The sequence below is a fragment of the Pongo abelii genome, chromosome 5 (assembly GCF_028885655.2).
Source record: "Pongo abelii isolate AG06213 chromosome 5, NHGRI_mPonAbe1-v2.0_pri, whole genome shotgun sequence".
NCBI classification, from domain to species: domain Eukaryota; kingdom Metazoa; phylum Chordata; class Mammalia; order Primates; family Hominidae; genus Pongo; species Pongo abelii.
In genome coordinates, this window is record NC_071990.2 from 43,319,932 (window position 1) to 43,339,173 (window position 19,242).

The following is a 19,242-nucleotide window of genomic DNA, read 5'->3' on the forward strand; positions in this document are numbered from 1 at the left end:
CCTCATCACCAGGGCAGACAGCACCGCCCCCCCAACTCCCGCAGCTTTTATTTCCTGGCTTGGTCACACCTAAGAGTCATCACTGAGGTGTTGAAGTGCCTTACAGGAAAGCACCAAGCCACCCGCACATCCCAAACAGCCCGGACTGGAAATAAAGCCCCCGACCCTCCAAAACACTCTTTGGTGGTCCTCGAAGCAGCTTTCTCTTGGGGAGCTCTGTCGAGGAGACCTGTCCTAGGTGATCACCTTCCACCTCCTTTGAAGGTGGCAATGGGAAGGAAGGGCATGGGGTAAGGAATTGCGTTTCTAATATCCTTCTGGCCTGCCAGCTGTGGAGGGGTTTTGGTGCTGGTGGAATCAACATCTCCCCTTGCCCCCAGTTGTAAAAGGAGAGGTAAATGTAACCCAGGAAAGAGACTAATCTCCAGGGATTTGGAGGAGGTGTTTCTGGAGTTGCCCCGTTTTTCTTGTGATGTGTGTGGTGGTTATTGCTCGTGGCAGAATCCACATCTGCTCCCAGAGGAAGTATGGAAGTTTTTTGCACAGCTAGGATGGGGGCCCAGCCATCTGGGCGAGCAGCCCGAGCTCACAGGCCCCCTGGCTGTCCTGGTTGGGTTTTGGTGTGTGGGTCTGCCCAATGAGGCTGCCTTCACTGCTGTTGTTCAGAGTTCTGTAGTCAAGGGGAGTTTCTGGTGAAGATGGGGCTCTTGCTCAACAAATGATAAATTCCTAAATTCCTTCCATGAGAAGATGACTCTGATGTTAATTGACTTAATCTGGTGACTGGTTGGTGTTTAGTGTGTGTGTGTGCATGTGTGTGGGGGATCCTGTTGGGGGAAGTTAGGGCAGGCTGAGGGCTTAGGACAGGAGGTCTGTAGTCTCCTCAGGGGTGGGGAGATGTCTTATGCTCAACAAAGGAACATTTTAATGAGAGCCTTAAATCAATTCCACCAAATGTGCCTTGTTGTGGAACCTGTCCATGTGCTGTAAACAATTTCAGTGGAGGCCGAGGCGCCTGCTGTCTTCTAGTGAAATCCTGGGACTCAACCCACCCCCAGACGCATGACTTCAGGGGGCAACGGTTTTTTAATAGATCACAGTAGATTTTTCCATCTCATTGTTTAACTGTGTAATTAACTGGAGTTGTAGTGAGATCCCACTGTTAATAAGGCTGGAGTAAGGAACCTAGGCTGGCTAGGTTTGTGGATTAGACCATTTTAAAGTCAGGGTAATTATGCCATAAATGGCTGAGTTACTTTCCAAACTTTGAGATGCTGTTGTAATAAATATGGTGGAGAAGGAGGCTTGATGTTTGAAACTATGGATTCTTAACCCCAACCTCTTGTACAGTCAGTTGTGGTCACTTCTCATCCCGATTCCCATCCCCCTCCCTGGTTTCTTTCCTCCAGGCTCTTGTTTCTTTGGGGAAATTGAGTCGTCATGTTCTGGGATAGGCTGTCTGCAGATTCCTCAAGGCTCTGCAGCCTGTAATTCAGGCCTAGGAGTTGCTTTTATTAGTGATGGCTTTTCTCAGCTGTTGGGAAGTATGGTGGCAGGGTAAGGGTGCTCTTCCTGTCACTTGTCAAATGATACACTCAAACTCCTGGTGTTCAGAGCAGCATTGAGTGATGGACAGAGCTCAAGCAATGGAGATAAAGTATGGTCCTTCCTTGGCATCTACAGGGAATTGGAATAGGACTCCCTGAGAATAACAAAATCCAAGGGTGTGACCAGTGCAGTGGCTCACGCCTGTAATCCCAGCACTTTGGGAGGCCGAGGCGGGCGGATCACGAGGTCAGGAGATCCAGACCATCCTGGCTAACACGGTGAAACCCTGTCTCTACTAAAAATACAAAAAATTAGCTAGGCGTGGTGGTGGGTGCCCGTAGTCCCAGCTACTCTGGAGGCTGAGGCAGGAGAATGGCCTGAACCCGGGAGGTGGAGCTTGCAGTGATCGTGCGACTGCAATCCAGCTTGGGTGAGATCGTGCCGAGATCGTGCCACTGCACTCCAGCTTGGGCGACAGAGCGAGACTCCGTCTCAAAAAAAAAAAAAAAAAAATCCAAGGGTGCTCAAGTCTCTTATATAAAATGGTGTTGTATTTACATATAACGTACACACAACTTCCCTATATACTTTTTTGTTTTGTTTTGTTTTGAGACAGGGTCTCCTCTGTCACCCAGGCTAGAGTGCAGTGGCACAATCCTGGCTCACTGAAGCCTCAAATTCCTGGGCTCAAGCAGTCTTCCCGCCTTAGTGCTCTAAAGTATGGGGATTACAGGCATGAGCCACTATGCCCAGCTTCTCCCGTGTACTTTAAATAATCTCTAAGGACCAGGTGTACGCCTGTAATCCCAGCACTTTGGGAGGCAGAGGGAGGAGGATCGCTTGAGCCCAGGGGCTCAAGACCAGCCCTGGCAACACAGTGAGACCTCTACCTGTACAAAAAAAAATGGCCAGGCATGGTGGCACGCGCCTGTGGTCCCAGCTGCCCAGGAGACTGAGGTGGGAGTATCGCCTGAGCCCAGCAGGTTGAGGCTACAATGAGCCATGATTGTGCCACTGCACTTCGGTCTGGGTGACAGAGTTAAAAAAAAAAAAAAAAAAAAAAAAAAAAAAGGGCGGGGCGCGGTGGCTCATGCCTGTAATCCCAGCACTTTGGGAGGCTGAGGCGGGCAGATCATGAGGTTAGGAGATTGAGACCATCTTGGCTAACATGGTGAAACCCCGTCTCTACTAAAAATACAAAAAATTAGCCAGGCGTAGGCCGGGCACGGTGGCTCACGCCTGTAATCCCAGCACTTTGGGAGGCCGAGGCGGGCGGATCATGAGGTCAGGAGATCGAGACCATCCTGGCTAACATGATGAAACCCCGTCTCTACTAAAAATACAAAAAAATTAGCCGGGCGTGGTGGCAGGCGCCAGTAGTCCCAGCTACTCGGGAGGCTGAGGCAGGACAATGGCGTGAACCCGGGAGGCGGAGTTTGCAGTGAGCCGAGATCGCGCTGCTGCACTCCAGCCTGGGTGACAGAGCGAGACTCCGTCTCAAAAAAAGAAAAAAAAAATTAGCCAGGCGTGGTGGCAGGCGCCTGTAGTCCCAGCTACTTGGGAGGCTGAGGCAGGAGAATGGCGTGAACCCGGGAGGCAGAGCTTGCACTGAGCCGAGATTGCGCCACCGCACTCCAGCCTGGGTGTCAAAGCGAGACTCCGTCTCAAAAAGAAAAAAAAAAAATCTGTAAATTACTTGTAATACCTATTACAATGGAAATGCTATGTAAATAACTTGTATTTTTTAATTTGTATTCTTTTTTATTGTTGTATTGTTTTTAATTTTTATCTTCCCCCAGTGTTTTTGATCCTCTGTTGAGGGATGTGGAGCCCAGGGATAAGGAGTGTATCTGGCAAAGCAGCAACTCAGACTCATTGGCAGGCCCTGTGGCCCTGGACGAACCTCTTAGCCTCTCAGCCTCTTCTATAAAGGGGCATCCTAGAGTTGTGCTGAGGATTAAGTATAATGAAGTAGGCCGGGTACAGTGGCTTACATCTGTAATCCCAGCACTTTGGGAGGCTGAGGCAGGCGGATCACCTGAGGTCAGGAGTTCAAGACCAGCCTGGACAACATGGTGAAACCCCGTCTCTACTAAAAATACAAAAATTAGCTGGGTGTGGTGGCACACACCTCTAATCCCATCTACTCAGGAGGCTGAGGCAGGAGAATCACTTGAACCCGGGAGGCGGAGGTCACAGTGAGCCGAGATCGCGCCACTGCACTCCAGCCTGGGCAACAGAGCGAGACTCCATCTCAAAAAAAAAAAAAAAAAAAAAAAAATATATATATATATATATATACACACACACACACACATACACACACACACACACCCACACCCACCCCTTTCTTGGTCTTCCCTCTGTGGTATGCTTCAAAGATTCCTTCAGCTTTACAGTCATTCCCAACAATAGACATTTTACCTACTGGAACCCTCCATTCCAGTCCAGCTGGAATATTTGCCATCTCCTAACACATATCTGGTTTTCTCCCACCTTTCTTTCCTTCGGGCTAGTCTCCAGGTGTACATTGCCTTCTCCTGTCTCTCTGTTGCCCAGCCCCACCGCCACTTCTTCCCTGAAGCTGTCGTATCTCTCCTGCCAGAAAGTAGACACCTGTAGAACTTCTGGACTGTCATTCTTGCAACAACATCCATATTTTTGCACCTATTGGGTTTTGTTTTAATTTACTGAAGGGCTCCCCCATAGAGTTTAGTACAGTACTTATTTATAACGGGTTCTTATGTAGGTGGTTTTTTTGTTTGTTTGTTTTTGTTTTTTTTTTTGAGATGGAGTCTGCCTGTGTCTCCCAGGCTGGAGGCATTGGCACGATCTTGGTTCACAGCAACCTCTACCTCCCGGGTTCAAGTGATTCTCCTACCTCAGCCTCCTGAGTACCTGGGTTTACAGGCGTGTGCCACTGCACCCAGCTAATTTTTGTATTTTTAATAGAGACGCGGTTTCCGCATGTTGGCCAGGCTAGTCTCGAACTCCTGACCTCAGGTGATCCGCCCACTCGGCCTCCCAAAGTGCTGGGATTACAGGCGTGAGCCACTGCACCCAGCCGATATAACAGGTCCTCATGTAGGTTTATTTAAAAAGTGAATGAACCATTTGGGTACAGGGCAGAATGATCAAGGGTGGAGTTAAATATCCCCTTGCGTCCTAGGCATTGGAAGTCTTTTGCACCCTCCCCAGCTTTTTTGGGTTGGGGTTGCCTGTTCCTCCTTGTGCCTGCTCTACGGTGACCAAATTAAGGATCAGACCTTCTTTCCCTGATCCTGGGCTGGCTGGTTTTGGTGGTGGTTTTTCTCAGTTTTGATGTGGTGGGTCTTCTAGCTTTCTCCAAGTTCTGTGTGTGGGTAAGCACCGCTACATATGAAGCTGACTGCAGCTTAAAAACTGGTGCTAAAGTTGCTTCCTCAGAGAACTGCGTAGGGGCCTAGAGTATCTATAACTGCGCTACTTGAAGTAAGACCCAGGGCCACATGGCATCAGCATTCCTGGGAGCATGAATCAGAATTGCAATCTGCAGTTTATTTATTTATTCTTTTTGAGATGGAGTCTCACTCTTTCGCCCAGGCTGAAGTGCAGTGGCACTATCTTGGCTCACTACAACCTCCACCTCCTGGGTTCAAGCGATTCTCCTGCCTCAGCCTCCTGAGCAGCTGGGATTACAGGCGCGCACCACCATGCCCGGCTAATTTTTTTGTATTTTTAGTAGAGGCAGGATTTCACCATGTTGGTCAGGCTGGTCTCGAACTCCTGACCTCATTATCCGCCCACCTCAGCCTCCCAAAGTGCTGGGATTACAGGCGTGAGCCACCGTGCCCTGCCGCAATCTGCATTTTAACAAGATGCTCAGGTGACTCTGTACCCCAGAGTTCCAGAAGTCCTGGCCTAGGCATCCTTCTTTATACAGAATCTCAAGGCACAGAGCTTTCCTGTTGCAACAGTATAAATTGGGAGCTGAGATCCTGCACAGTATTTGAAGATTTGCTTTAAATAACTCACTTTATGTGAACACTCCTTGGGGTGATGTGTACTCTTTAAAATTACCTCCTTTGGGTTTAACTTGAATTAGATTTTGTCAAGAAATTTCTCCATTAAATGTGTTGTGACTCTAGGAAGTCTGCAATATTCAGCCTGATGTTTAGCTCCTCTCAGAACCTCAGCTTTTCCTAGAGGAGAATACGGCTGATTTTGTAACGAAAGCCAGTGGAGAAACTGGATTTGTTAGGCAGAAATTTGGTCGACAGACAACTTTTCAGGAATACATTTGGCTCATAAAGGGAGGCATGTCTCCGCTGGGCTTTGACAGTTGTGGTGTTGTTAGTCTTTGGAGCATTTCATATTCTGGAGTGAGGGGGTTTGTGTGAGTCTGTGTTTAAGCCAATGCAACTTCTGTGAGACTCGTCTGGGACAGAGGTTGGCCGGTTCAGACTCTAATATTGGAGCCAAGAGCAGTTTGGGGCCAAGGATTCAGTCTTTGGTGTTTTCCTGATGGAAGAAAGGGTCATTAAACAGGGTTGGGTGTCCTTGGCCTGCGTCCCTCAACCTCATGCTCTCCCTAACCTCAGTAGAAGCCTCTCTGCTGCTGTGCCTGGGCACTACCCCTGGCCAGAGCCACATGGTGGGGTTACAGGCTTGGGGCCACAGTTGCTGGCGCTGGCCCCCACCTTGCCCTGGAGCTGCCGCCTGCCCTCCTCCTGATTCCTGCTCTGGCCCCCATCTGCCTGGTCCTTCTTCTGAGGGTGTGAAAGTCCTGCCATTGTAGCTGGTTAAAGTCCCATGTTGGAATTCTCTTGAGTTCACTGCTGAGCCCCCTGGCGCTTTGGTGGAGCTGGCCTAAGAGCTGCCACAGCTAATCAGCGGTTTGAGGAAGCCCTCTGTAGTATGTCACTTTTTCCATCCTCTTTTCTTCTCTGCATTTAGACCATTTCCCTCCCAGTAATGTTACACAAACAGCAGTGGGGCAGGGAGGAAGCTTGGTTCGAAGGGCTGACACACACACAGGCGCTTTTCCCCTCTCGCAACTTGGTTTTACATTGCTAAACTCTCATCTGCTGTGTGCATTAACTGGGGTATGTGTTGAGTGAACGCTCGGGTGACTAGAACGTCATCCACCAGGTGTCCTGCAGATCCCAAGCCCCTGTTAGAAGTGTAAGCCTTGGTAAGCGGGATATGCACTCACAGGTTTAGGTGTATATGTAATTTCTGAAGACAAGGTCCCGAGTCGTGGGGTAGGGATTGTAAGTTACATATTAGGAAGGTGTAGGTATGTGTTTCTCAAAAATGTAGAGTGGAGAGTATAGTGAGAGGGCAGGTCACCAAAGTACTGATGAAAAGTTTAGTTTCCTGGGCCTTACTGCAGACCTGCCCATCAGAATTATTGAGGGAGAGGCCAGAAAATGCATTTTATTTATTTGTTAGATTATGTTGTTGTTTAATAGCTGATCCAGTTACATAGGCCAGATTTCAGAAGGAAACTGCATTTTAATTTTTATTTATTTATTTTTGAGACAGGATCTCACTCTGTCACCCAGGTTGGAGTGCAGTGGCGCAATCACAGCTCACTGCAGCCTTGTCCTGTTGGGCTCAAGTGATTCTCCCGCCTCTGCCTCCCAAGTAGCTGGGACCACAGGTGCATGCCACCATACCTGGCTAGTTTTTTAAATTTATTTTTTATTTTTAATAGAGACGAGGTCTTGCTGTGTTGCCCAGGCTGGTGTTGAACTCCTGGGCTCAAGCAATCCTTCTGCCTCTGCCTGCCAAAGTGTTGGGATTACGGGCGTAAGCCACCACGCCCAGCCTGGAAACTGCATTTATAAAAGAGCTTCCTGGAGATTCTTACCTACGCTTAAGTGTGAGAACCACTGGGTAGCCATAAGGAGAATTTGTCAGTCTGAAGCAGAGGTGTGGTGTTGAGAAAAAGGGTGATATTAATAGTGGGGGGCTTAGGAGGGAGTTATTCAAAGTGCTTGAGTGTCTTCTATGGGTGAAGCTGTCTGAGGAGGCATGGGGTGCAGGAAGAAGACAAGATGGAGAAACGTGAATCAGACGAAGTATGAAAGACACCATTTGGTAAAGTGCTAAGTAGAACAGAAGAACATTCTAGAATGTGTGGGATGGTAAGTCTGAGATGTAGGAGCAAATAGGGGGTGGGAGGGCTTCAGAGAGGAGAGAAGCCCCGACATTGCTGAATAGATGTAGTCAGTGACGGCCTCAGAATGATGTAGTCATCGGACCAGGATTCTGAAAACCTGGGTGGTACTGTTCTAATATCACACAGCAGCCACAAGTGATAAAGTAAGAGAAGAGACATCTATAGACCCGTGACACCAGTTTTTCTGTATTCTGGTCCTGGCTCAATTGCTGCATACCCACATGACCCTGAGTTGGTTAGTTAACCTTTCTGAGCCTCAGTTTCCTCGTCAGCACAATGCAAGTGATGCTGTTGCCTGCCTTGCTGGCCCCTGTGAAGTTGTGATATAATGCTCTTCAACTGTGGAAATGGGTGACCCCTGGAAAGCAGCCCCTCTGGTTAGCCCTGATGGTTCTTCCCAGAGACTGTCCTGGCCAGCCGTTTCCTTCTGAGGGGTCAGCCTTTCTTTTTTGAGACGGAGTTTTTCTCTGTCGCCCAGGCTGGAGTGCAGTAGTACGATCTCGACTCACTGCAACCTCCACCTCCCGGGTTCACGCCATTCTCCTGCCTCAGCCTCCTGAGTAGCTGGGATTACAGGTGCCCGCCACCACTCCCAGCTAATTTTTGTATTTTCAGTAGAGACGGAGTTTCACCATATTGGTCAGGCTGGTCTTGAACTTCTGACCTCGTGATCCACCTGCCTCGGCCTCCCAAAGTGCTGGGATTACAGGCATAAGCCACCGTGCCTGGCCAGAGGTGTCAGCCTTTATTTCCAGCCCTCTGACTCTAGAATGGTTTGCCAAAGGCTCAACAAAGTCCCTCTTGACTAGCAACCTTAGAAATGGTTTTCTCATTTGGGCTGGGTGCGGTGGCTCATGCCTGTAATCCCAGCACTTTAGGAGGCTGAGGCATGTGGATCACCTGAGGTCGGGAGTTCGAGACCAGCCTGACCAGAATGCAGAAACCCCATCTCTAGTAAAAATATAAAATTAGCCAGGCGTGGTTGCGCATGCCCGTAATCCCAGCTACTCGGGAGGCTGAGGCAGGAGAATTGCTTGAACCTGGGAGGCCCAGGTTGTGGTGAGCTGAGATCACGCCACTGCACTCCAGCCTGGGCAACAAGAGCGAAACTCTGTCTCAAAAAAAAAAAAAAAAAAAAAAAAAAATACATGGCTTCCTCATTCAAAAGCACAGGTTTTCTAAATGGGTCTCAGTATTCCAACAGCAGCCCAGAAATGTGGGAGCCACACACAGCCACATTTTCCTGGTGGGAATTCTCCCTCTCTCTTTGTCTCAATAGCAGATTCTCCCAAGGGGTGGGTTGGTGTTGGTTCAGGGCCACTGTCTCTCCTGGCATGCTGAGGTTCTCAGGGAGTGGGTAGTGAACTGTGCTTCAGGCAGCCTAGGCAGACTTTTATGATACCCAAGGGAGGGGTTTTTATAATCACTGGATGACTGTGGGGGTTTCCCCAGTCAGCGACTCTGTTAATTTGTGGGAACTTCTGTCTGTGCTGTGGGGAGGTTCCTGAGGTTCTGTGTGGCCAAGGGCAGTGGGCTGTCCCTGGGGGTGGTTATGGGGGCCCGCATGGGCACTATCATATACAACCTCCCCTCCAGGAGACACTCTGGCTTTTTTTTTTGTCTCCTCCTTGGGGTGGTGGCGGGGCAATGAGGGGAACGCTTGTCTGCCTTTGGGACTGCTGAGGTGTCCCAGCAGCTAGCTTGTATGGTACTTTTGTGCACATTACAAATAAGTACTCCCAGTCGTGGGCGCAGTGGCTTCACGCCTGTAATCCCAGCACTTGGGAGGCAGAGGCAAGTGGATCACTTGAGGTCAGGAGTTTGAGAGCAGCCTAGGCAACAAGATGAAACCCTGTCTTTACAAAAAATACAAAAAAACTAGCTGGGCGTGGTGGTGCATGCCTGTAGTCTCAGCTACTCAAAGGCTGAGGCAGGAGGATTGCTTGAGCCTGGGAAGTCAGAGCTGAAGTGGGTGAGCTGTGATGTGATTGCACCACTGCACTCCAGCCTGGGCAACTGAGTGAGACCCTATCTCAAAAAAAAAAAAAAAAAAGGAAAAAGAAAAAAAAAACCCTTCCTCCAGGTAGATGCAGTCCCGTACCAGGGTTCAGGCAGTATTTCAGTGTTGACTCTTTGGTCAGACGTCTTGAGCAGTGCACAACCTGTACAGGCAAAGGTGGCTGTTCCATTGGCATGAAGGTCTTGCAACTGTAGCTCTTTGTTTCCCAGCTGATGGGCCAAGATGATTTTGATGCCTCTGTTCTAATGTCATGTTTCAAGTGAGCCCTCTTCACTACTGTTCTGCCTCCTATGGTGGTGGGATGGGGCAATTCTGCCTGTAACATACAATAGGAGAAGTCGGTGAGGGTGGGGCCCCATTACTGTACCCACCCCACATTGTATATCTGCGGCTGCTGAAGTCTTGACCTATTTCTGGGCCCCTTCCCTGTGAGAGGATTTTGCTGTCTTGCAGATACAGGCTCCTAGCCTTATGTGATAATTGGTGTGGAAGGCTGGCCGAGTCCTTGGGAAGAGTGGGCCGCAAAGTTTATTTCACATTTTATTAAGGAGCTTTCAGTTTTCCTTTCTCTTGTTTCCTCTCTCCCTGGGGACACTAGGGTCTCCAGGTAAAGTGTGTGGGCATTCCTGATTTAGAGGAATTCCTGCAAGAGAAGTGGCAGGACCTCAGTCCCAAAGGCAGGTCTTGGGTCTTGCTGAGCTCCAGCGCTGGGTATCCTGGTGATGTTCATACATCTTGAGCCTGAGGAGGCACCAGGAGGAGCACTAGGCTCAGTGTTGGAAGACATGGACTCTCCTTTCACATTTGCCTGAAACTGCCTGTGTGACCATGGGCAGGTCCCATCCTCTTCTCCAGGCTTCAACTTCAGAACAGAAGACCTTGGAGGGCCCTTGCTGAGGCTCACTCAGTGTGGCATCTCCAGCCCTGTTTCTGCCACACCTTACAGGCTCTCCTTACCCTGGGTTTAGGGACAGCACTTTAATCTAAGGGCTGCTTTTTATTCTGGAGTCTCTAGTGCGTGGGCACAGATGTGTTTAGACTTGACCAACTGGTGATGTGGGTATTAGGGTATAATTTTCTGGGTGCAAAGGGTTCTGTAAAGATTTAGGAGGGAGAGTATTTGACAGGGAAAGAAACTGAGGCACAAAAGTACAATCTGCTTAGCACTACAGAGCTCGTGAGGAATAGGGCTGAAGCCAGTGTGGTGGTTCATACCTGTAATCCTAGCACTTTGGGAGGCCAAGGCGGGAGGATTGCTTGAGCCCAGGAATTTGAGACTAACCTGGGGAACATAGCGAGACCCCATCTCTATGGAATAGAAAATAAAAGAAAAATTAGACAGCAGTGGTGGCACATGCCTGTGATCCCAGCTACTTGGGAGGCTGAGGTGGGAGGATCACTTGAACCTGGGAAGTCAAGGCTACAGTGAGCCAAGATTGCACCACTGCACTCCAGCCTGGGCAACAGAGAGAGACCCTGTCTCAAAAAACAAAGGTAGAGAGCTGAGACCAGAGTGCCAGTCCCTCCTGTGCCTTCACTTAGAGTCCTTGTATGTCCAGGTGTTACAGTGCTATGATATGCTGCACACATGGCCAAGCACGGTGGCTCATACCTGTAATCCCAGCACTTTGGGAGGCTGAGGCAGGTGGATCATGATGTCAGGAGTTCGAGACCAGCCTGACCAACATGGTGAAACCCCATCTCCACTAAAAACAAAAAATTAGCCAGCTGTGGTGGTGCATGCCTGTAATCCCAGCTACTCAGGAGGCTGAGGCAGGAGAATGGCTTGAGCCTGGGAGGCAGAGGTTGCAGTGAGCTGAGTCGTGCTACTGCATTCCAACCTGGGTGAGAGTGAGACGCCATCTCAAGATAAATAAATAAATAAATAAAAAGAGTTATGGTGAAACTATATGTAGTCTAAAAGGCTAGAACACTGTGCCTAAATCCCGATGGCTTGAGCTTTTCTCATGAACCCATGAGTCTTTAGCCTCCTCCTCCTGGTGGTGCTGGAAGGTCACAGGCAGTTGCAGGCCCTGGCTTGTAGGTGCATTCCAGACTATTGCTTCCTGCTGGGAGTTGTACGCTGAGCAGTGCTGTGATGGAGACCACGTAGGAGGTAATAGAGTCATCCCCATAGTGGTTAATAGAGTTTGCCACCTCACACTACTTTTGTGTAGGTAGATGTGCCCACGCTTGGTGCTCCAGGCCCTGCCTCATAGTAGGGGCCTAATGATGTAGATTTCCCTTTAATTTCTGACTTTGGAGTCAAGTCTTTTAACCCTCGGGAGTGTTCAGGCGAGGTTGGATCATGACCTTGACATTCCGGGTGATGCCACTTTTCTTGTGCCAGGTGTATCTCTCTTTGGCTGAACTGTTGACCGCTCTTGGTGATTCTGCTGAGTTTGTTCGTCTGCTTCAGAGGTACTCAGACTTCAGTGTGGGAACCTATGTTCTATCATGGAAGGATGCAAAGGGACAACTCTGGTGATCTGATTCCATTGTAGCTCATCTGTTTACAAAGCTGGGCTGTTTCCCACCTAGAAGAAGAGGGAGAAGGCTCTGTCAGGCCAACAGATCCTTAGAGAGTGCTAGGATGGCATTTGAGATCCAAACCTAATTTCCAGCCACCTGAAAAACAAAACAAATCACAAAGAAAACACTGTCTTACAGCCTCAGGGGGGGAAAAAAAGGAAATGCTGTCAATCTCTTATAGTTCCAGCACAAAGAACAAAGCATTCTATCAGTTTAGTTCCTTTAGCAGATTAAACCAGTTGTTAAACTGACCAATTAAAAAAATGCCCAGCTACACAGCAGCTTTTCTGAGCTCCTCCTCTACCCCAGGGATCCAGGCCTCTTACCGGAGGAGTACTGAGGGTAGGGGGCTAGGCTGGGTCCTGGAACAGCCCTGGAGACCTGCAGGAAGGTCTCTCCCTCTCTGTCTCCTATCCCCCCTCCCCTTTAGCAAAACTTATTAGAACAAAAGGCTGTTATTTAGTAAACACCTGCACCCTGTTTTGATGGAGTGTCCTGAGCTGTGCCATGGACTGGGAAAAACAGGGTGGGGACCTTGTCCTTTGTTTCTGCCTATGTAAGAGGCTGGGGTGCTCTCAGGGGTTGTGCAGCCTCCTGTGTCTTTCCTCACCCTCTTTACCTTTGTCTGAAGGGCCTTTGAACATGGCTTGAGAGATCTGCGGAAGCCACCAAGCCAGCTTGCTCTGTTTCCAGACAGCAATTTTAGGCGAGTCTCTACTTGGGCCTTTCCAAGAGACTCCCTTTTCCAGGCGCTGCACAGCTGCCGCTGGTGACCCAGAAAGGGGTAGGAGAGCGCGGGCCCAGCCTAGCCTTGGTGCGGGTGGCACCCCTCTCTGCCCCTTCCCACTCCGCCTGGATCAAAGGAGCCTCCTCAGGGAGCAGGAAAATACCTCTCCCAATAGCCCCACCAGTGAGTAAACAGCCAGGGCCTCTTGCAGCTTTTGAAGCTGGTGCTTCAGGCCTGGAGGAATGCAGAACATTTCATTTTAGGGGTGGACTTAGGTTTCCACTGCTGTCGGTATTTGCAAATTTGAAACAAATGCCCTCATTTAGCAGCAGGCAGGCTGAGCAGTAAACTGGGGCTGTTTAAGGGCGTTTATGATGGTCACAGGTATTTGTGGAGAGAGGGACCCCAGCAGGTTTGGGAAAAGATAGAGGGTTTATGGTTAGGTGGGTTGTACAAAGACCCTAGCCAGGTCTCCGGTGGAGGTTGTTGTTAGGTGGGCTTTGTCATAAAAAGCATTGCTGCCGCCTCCTGCTGCCCCAGGAAGTATCTCCTTCTGGCAGACAAAGGGGTTTGGGATGGTGTTTATCCTCAGGATCTGATGTTCAGGGCCTTGTCCCTCCCGCTTGGTTGCCAAAGTATCAGATTTCCAATGAACCCTTCCTTCTCCTACTCCCAGGACTTGAAAGGCTCGTTAAATGTGCTTTATATATAACAAGTTGGCTGAGAGGTTCCCCCCTCACTTCCAGCCAGTTTTGTAAGGAAGGAGCTAGGGAAACCTGTTTTCTTTTTTTGTTGTTGTTTCTGGAAGTAGGATCTGTGAAGGTGCACTTGAAGAAAGACCCTGATTTTAGGGATCAGCCAAGTCAGGGTTATTTGCCTCTGATGGGTCAGCGTAACCAAGAAGGATCTGTCTGAAGCCTGGCTGCTCCCTCCTTGCTCCCTGCTTCTCAGGGAAATTCAGAAATCTGTTCAGGAACTGACTTCTGACTCCACAACTTACCGGCTGAGAGACCTTAGTTTACTTCATTTCTCTGAGCCTCGGTTTCCTCTTTTTTTTTTGTTTTGTTTTGGAGATGGAGTCTCACTCTGTCGCCCAAGCTGGAGTACAGTGAGGTGATCTTGGCTCACTGCAATCTCTGTCTCCTGGGTTCAAGTGACCCTCCTGGCTCAGCCTCCCAACTAGCTGGGACTACAGTCCCACACCACCATGGCTGGCTAATTTTTGTATATTTTTGTTTTAGTAGAAATGGGGTTTCAGCATGTTGGCCAGTCTGGTCTCCAACTCCTGACCTCAGGTGATCCACCCGCCTCGGCCTCTCAAAGTGTTGGGATTACAGGCGTGAGCCACTGTGCCTGGCCGGTTTCCTCTTTTGTAAGATAGGGATAATAATACCAGTCTCGTTAGAGTTCTTGCAAGAGTTGAGTGAGATGGTACTGCATTTCATTAACTCTTAGATGTTTTTTCTTTTCACATTTGCACATCTTTGAAATTGGGATGTAACTTATAATTAATTACAGTAGTCACCCCTTATCCGTGGTTTCATTTTCTGTGGTTTCCGCTACCCGTGGTCAAAAAATATTAAATGGAAAATTCCAGAAATAAACAACTTACAAGTTTTAAGTTTTATGCCATTCAGAGTAGCATGATAAAATCTCTTGACATCCCACTCCATCCCTCCCAGGACATGAATCATCCCTTTGTCCAGTTTATCGAATATCAGGGTATCAGATGCTTGGGTTCAAGTAACTCTTTTTTTAATTTATTTTATTTTTGAGATGGAGTCCTGCTCTGTGGCCCAGGCTGGAGTGCAGTGGTGCAATCTCAGCTCACTCCAACCTCCACCTCCCGGGTTCAAGTGATTCTCCTGCCTCAGCCCCCTGAGTAGCTGGGATTACAGGCGCGTGTCACTACGCCCAGCTAATTTTTGTATTTTTAGTAGCAATGGGGCTTCACCATATTGGTCAGGCTGGTCTTGAACTTCTGACCTCGTGATCCACCCACCTCGGCCTCCCAAAGTGCTGGGATTAGAGGTGTGAGCCACCGTGCCCGGCCCACTGTGCCTAATTTATTTATTAATTTTTTAGAGATATGGTCTTGCTCTGTTGCCCAGGCTGGAATGCAGTGGTGCAATCATGGCTCACTGCAGCCTCGACCTCCTGGGCGCAAGTGATCCTCCCACCTCAGCCTCCCAAGTAGCTGGCACTACAGGTGTGTGCCGTCACGCCCAGCTAAATTTTTGTAGAGATAGGATCTTGCTCTGTTGCCCAGGCTGATCTTGAACTCCTAGACTCAAGCAATCCTCCTCCTACCTCAGCCTCCCAAAGTGCTGGGATTACAGATGTCAAGTGCCTAATGTATAAATGAAACTTTATTGTAGGTATGTATATATAGGCACAAAACGTAACATTTGGGGATTGTTACTACCTGAGGTTTCAGGCATCCACTGGGGGGTCATAGAACATATCCCCCCCAGGATTGGGGGGACTACTGTATATAACATTGTGTCTTAGTTCAACTAGTACCACTTTTTCCTCTTGGTGCACATAAATAATGGAGCATCTTCTAAATTCAGTATATGTGAAGGACATAGTCTGTGATATTGTGAATGCTCAGTAAAAGTTGGCTATAACTGTGATGGTTATCTGTGGAGGTTATAACTGTGATGGTTATCTGTGGTAGTTATAATTGTGATGGTTATCTGTGGTGGTTATAACTGTGATGGTTATCTGTGGTAGTTATAATTGTGATGGTTATCTGTGGTGGTTATAGCTGTGATGGTTATCTGTGGTAGTTATAATTGTGATGGTTATCTGTGGAGGTTATAACTGTGATGGTTATCTGTGGTGGTTATAACTGTGATGGTTATCTGTGGTGGTTATAGCTGTGATGGTTATCTGTGGTAGTTATAATTGTGATGGTTATCTGTGGTAGTTATAATTGTGATGGTTATCTGTGGTAGTTATAATTGTGATGGTTATCTGTGGTGGTTATAACTGTGATGGTTATCTGTGGTGGTTATAGCTGTGATGGTTATCTGTGGTAGTTATAATTGTGATGGTTATCTGTGGTGGTTATAGCTGTGATGGTTATCTGTGGTAGTTATAATTGTGATGGTTATCTGTGGAGGTTATAACTGTGATGGTTATCTGTGGTAGTTATAATTGTGATGGTTATCTGTGGTGGTTATAGCTGTGATGGTTATCTGTGGTAGTTATAATTGTGATGCTTATCTGTGATGGTTATAACTGTAATTTACAGGCCTAGTTTTGCTTCCCATCTACCAGTAACTTTCAATAAAACCTGTTTTCCTTTTAGTCTGGCATGTAAATAACAAATGATGCTTAAGGCATAAAGCATCATGCTAAATATTGTATGCATGTGTGCATGCTGGTGGCTGGGGGGCAGGGTGACTTTAAGTCTTTATAAGGCAAGAGATGTTTACAAGAGGAGGTAGGTATCCCTAAGAAGGCAAACAGTCTATCTATTATGGAAAGAATACAGTGACTCTCTGATGATAGGATCTCCTTTTTTTTTTTTTTTTGAGACGGAGTTTCACTCTTGTTGCCCAGGCTGGAGTGCAATGGCACAATCTCAGCTCACTGCAATCTCCACCTCCCGGGTTCAAGCGATTCTCCTGCCTCAGTCTCCAGAGTAGCTGGGATTACAGGAGCCCACCACCACACCCGGCTAATTCAAAGTCTCCATTTTGAAAGGCTGAGCTGGGGGACACTGGAGGTTCACTCCAGGAATGGATTGCTGGTAGGTGAATCAAGACAGAATCTGAAGAGAGTGATTAACAAGACAAGGGTACAGAGAAGACCAAAGAGAGGCACACAGTAAATGTCAGGAGCTCAGAGGATGGAGACCTGGGTCAGGCAGGCAGGAGACGGACAGGAGATGGTAGTGTTTTCTTCCCCAGCAGCACACTTGTGTGGGGCTGATTCTAACTTTGTGGAGACAGCTGGTTGCCATCCGTTCTATTTTGTGCTACCCAAGCATTGCTGAATGCCACTGTCACTGGTAGGGGGTTGTGACTGCGAGTGTCCAGGTTCTTGGTGTTTTGAACAAAGAATTGGACAAAACCCCCAGCAAAGCAAAGAAAGAATGAAGCAACAGAAGAACGAAGGCAGGAATTTATTGAAAATGAAAGTACACTCCACAGTGTGGGAGCAGACCCCAGCAGCGGCTTAAGGGCTGGGATACAGAATCTTCCTGGACCCAAATACCCACTAAAAGTTTCCCACTGGCCACTTCATGCAAAGGTCATGCTCCTGTGCAAACATCTCATTGGCTGGAAAAAGCAACCAGTCAGAGGCTAGGGTGAAGTTAAAGTTATACCTCTATGCAAAGGAAGACTGGGCCAGCAGTCAGTCTGATTGGTTGTGGACAGCAACCATTCAGAGGCTGGAGTAAAGTTAACAAAGCTGCAAACGAAGACAGGATTCGCACTCAGTATGATTGGCTGCAGACAGCCAATTTCCCATCTGCCTGGCAAAAAAGTTCAAAGGGAGTAGTAGCCTCTGCTCTTTTTGTTACTTAGTCCTGGAAAGTAGATAGGGCTTTCATTTCAATTTAGTTGGAGGACATCGGTGTCAAACAGCCTTAGGTTCCCTGCCTGCAGACCCTGTTCTCCTGCCTCACCACTTTTCCCCCTTCAGTCACGTTGTAACTTCCCAAAGGCCAAGGAATTCTTTTTTTGGTTGCTTTCTGGTTCATTTGATGGTGGGGTGGTTTGGTTATGGGGTTTATATGGTAAGTGAAAAGACAAAGTTGTGTCCCTTTTGTATGAGTATCAAAAGCAAATTTTGTTGTTTTTTTTTTTTGAGACAGAGTCTCTCTTGTCGCCCAGGCTGGAGTGCAGTGGCACGATCTTGGCTCACTGCAAGCTCCGCCTCCTGGGTTCACGCCATTCTCCTGCCTCAGCCTCCCGAGTGGCTGGGACTACAGGCGCCTGCCACCATGCCTGGCTAATTTTTTTTTTTCTGTATTTTTAGTAGAGACGGGGTTTCACCGTGTTAACCAGGATGGTCTCGATCTCCTGACCTCGTGATCTGCCTGTCTCTGTCTCCCAAAGTGCTGGGATTACAGGCATGAGCTACCGTGCCTGGCCACAAAATTGTTTTTTAAAATAGATTGCTGGCCAGGCCACGGTGGCTCACCTGAGGTCAGGAGTTCAAGACCAGCCTGACCAACATGGTGAAACCTTGTCTCTACTGAAAATACACAAATTAGCCAGGCGTGGTTGTGGGTGCCTGTAGTCCCAGCTACTTGGGAGGCTGAGATAGGAGAATTGCTTGAACCCGGGAGGCGGAGGTTGCAGTGAGCTGAAATCGTACCACTGCGCTCCAGCCTGGGCTACAGAGCGAGACTCTGTCTCAGAATAATAAATAAATAAATAAATAAATAAATAAATAAATAAAAAGGCCGGGCGCAGTGGCTCATGCCTGTAGTCCCAGCACTTTGGGAGGCCGAGGCAGGCGGATCACCTGAGGTAGGGAGTTCGAGACCAGCCTGACCAACATGGAGAAACCCAGTCTCTACTAAAAATAAAAAAAAAAAAAATAGCCAGGTGTGGTGGCGCATGCCTGTAATCCCAGCTACTCGAGAGGCTAAGGCAGGAGAATCGCTTGAACCTGGGAGGCAGAGGTTGCAGTGAGCCAAGATTGTGCCATTGCACTCCAGCCTGGGCAACAAGAATGAAACTCTGTCTTAAACAAACAAACAAACCAAAACAACAACAACAAAAAAACCCACAGTAGATTGCTGTGTAGATGTGTGTGTCAAGCCTTCTACCTGTTCACTTCTGTAGGCTTAAGCACTTTACCACATATGGGTTTCGGAAAGCATTCTTTCTGCATTGTCACTGAGGCCCAGGAACGAAAGGGGCCAATTAATGGAAGGCAAGAACTTAAGAGTCCCAGGGGCTGGGAGACTCAGCCCCTTGATTAAGGAATGCTCTTCTCCGCTTCGGTTGGCTTCCTATGAGAGTGTTTTGAAGAATAAGGTATTGTATAATAGATGGTGTGCCTTAAATGATGGGGAAGAACAGCATTGAAATGTTCTTCCTGATTGTTTTAAGAAAATTGCAGTGCTCTTTTTCTGAAAGATGGATGTACAGCTAAGGGCATTTTTGATGCAATACAACTTATTTTTGGAGGCCCTCTAAGATACAATGAAAAACTTTTTTCTGTTGGGGGGACTGATCTTGTCTTCTCTGTCCTGTGAGGGTTGAAAGGTGCCATGGTTTC

General features: G+C 48.2%; 1 protein-coding gene across 9 annotated transcripts in view; it reads left to right on the forward strand.

Annotated features, from left to right (window-relative positions):
* Window positions 1-19,242, forward strand: part of PTK7 (protein tyrosine kinase 7 (inactive)) — an 86,174-nt gene that overhangs the window by 1,183 nt on the left and 65,749 nt on the right. The gene's annotated exons all lie outside the window — the stretch shown is intronic.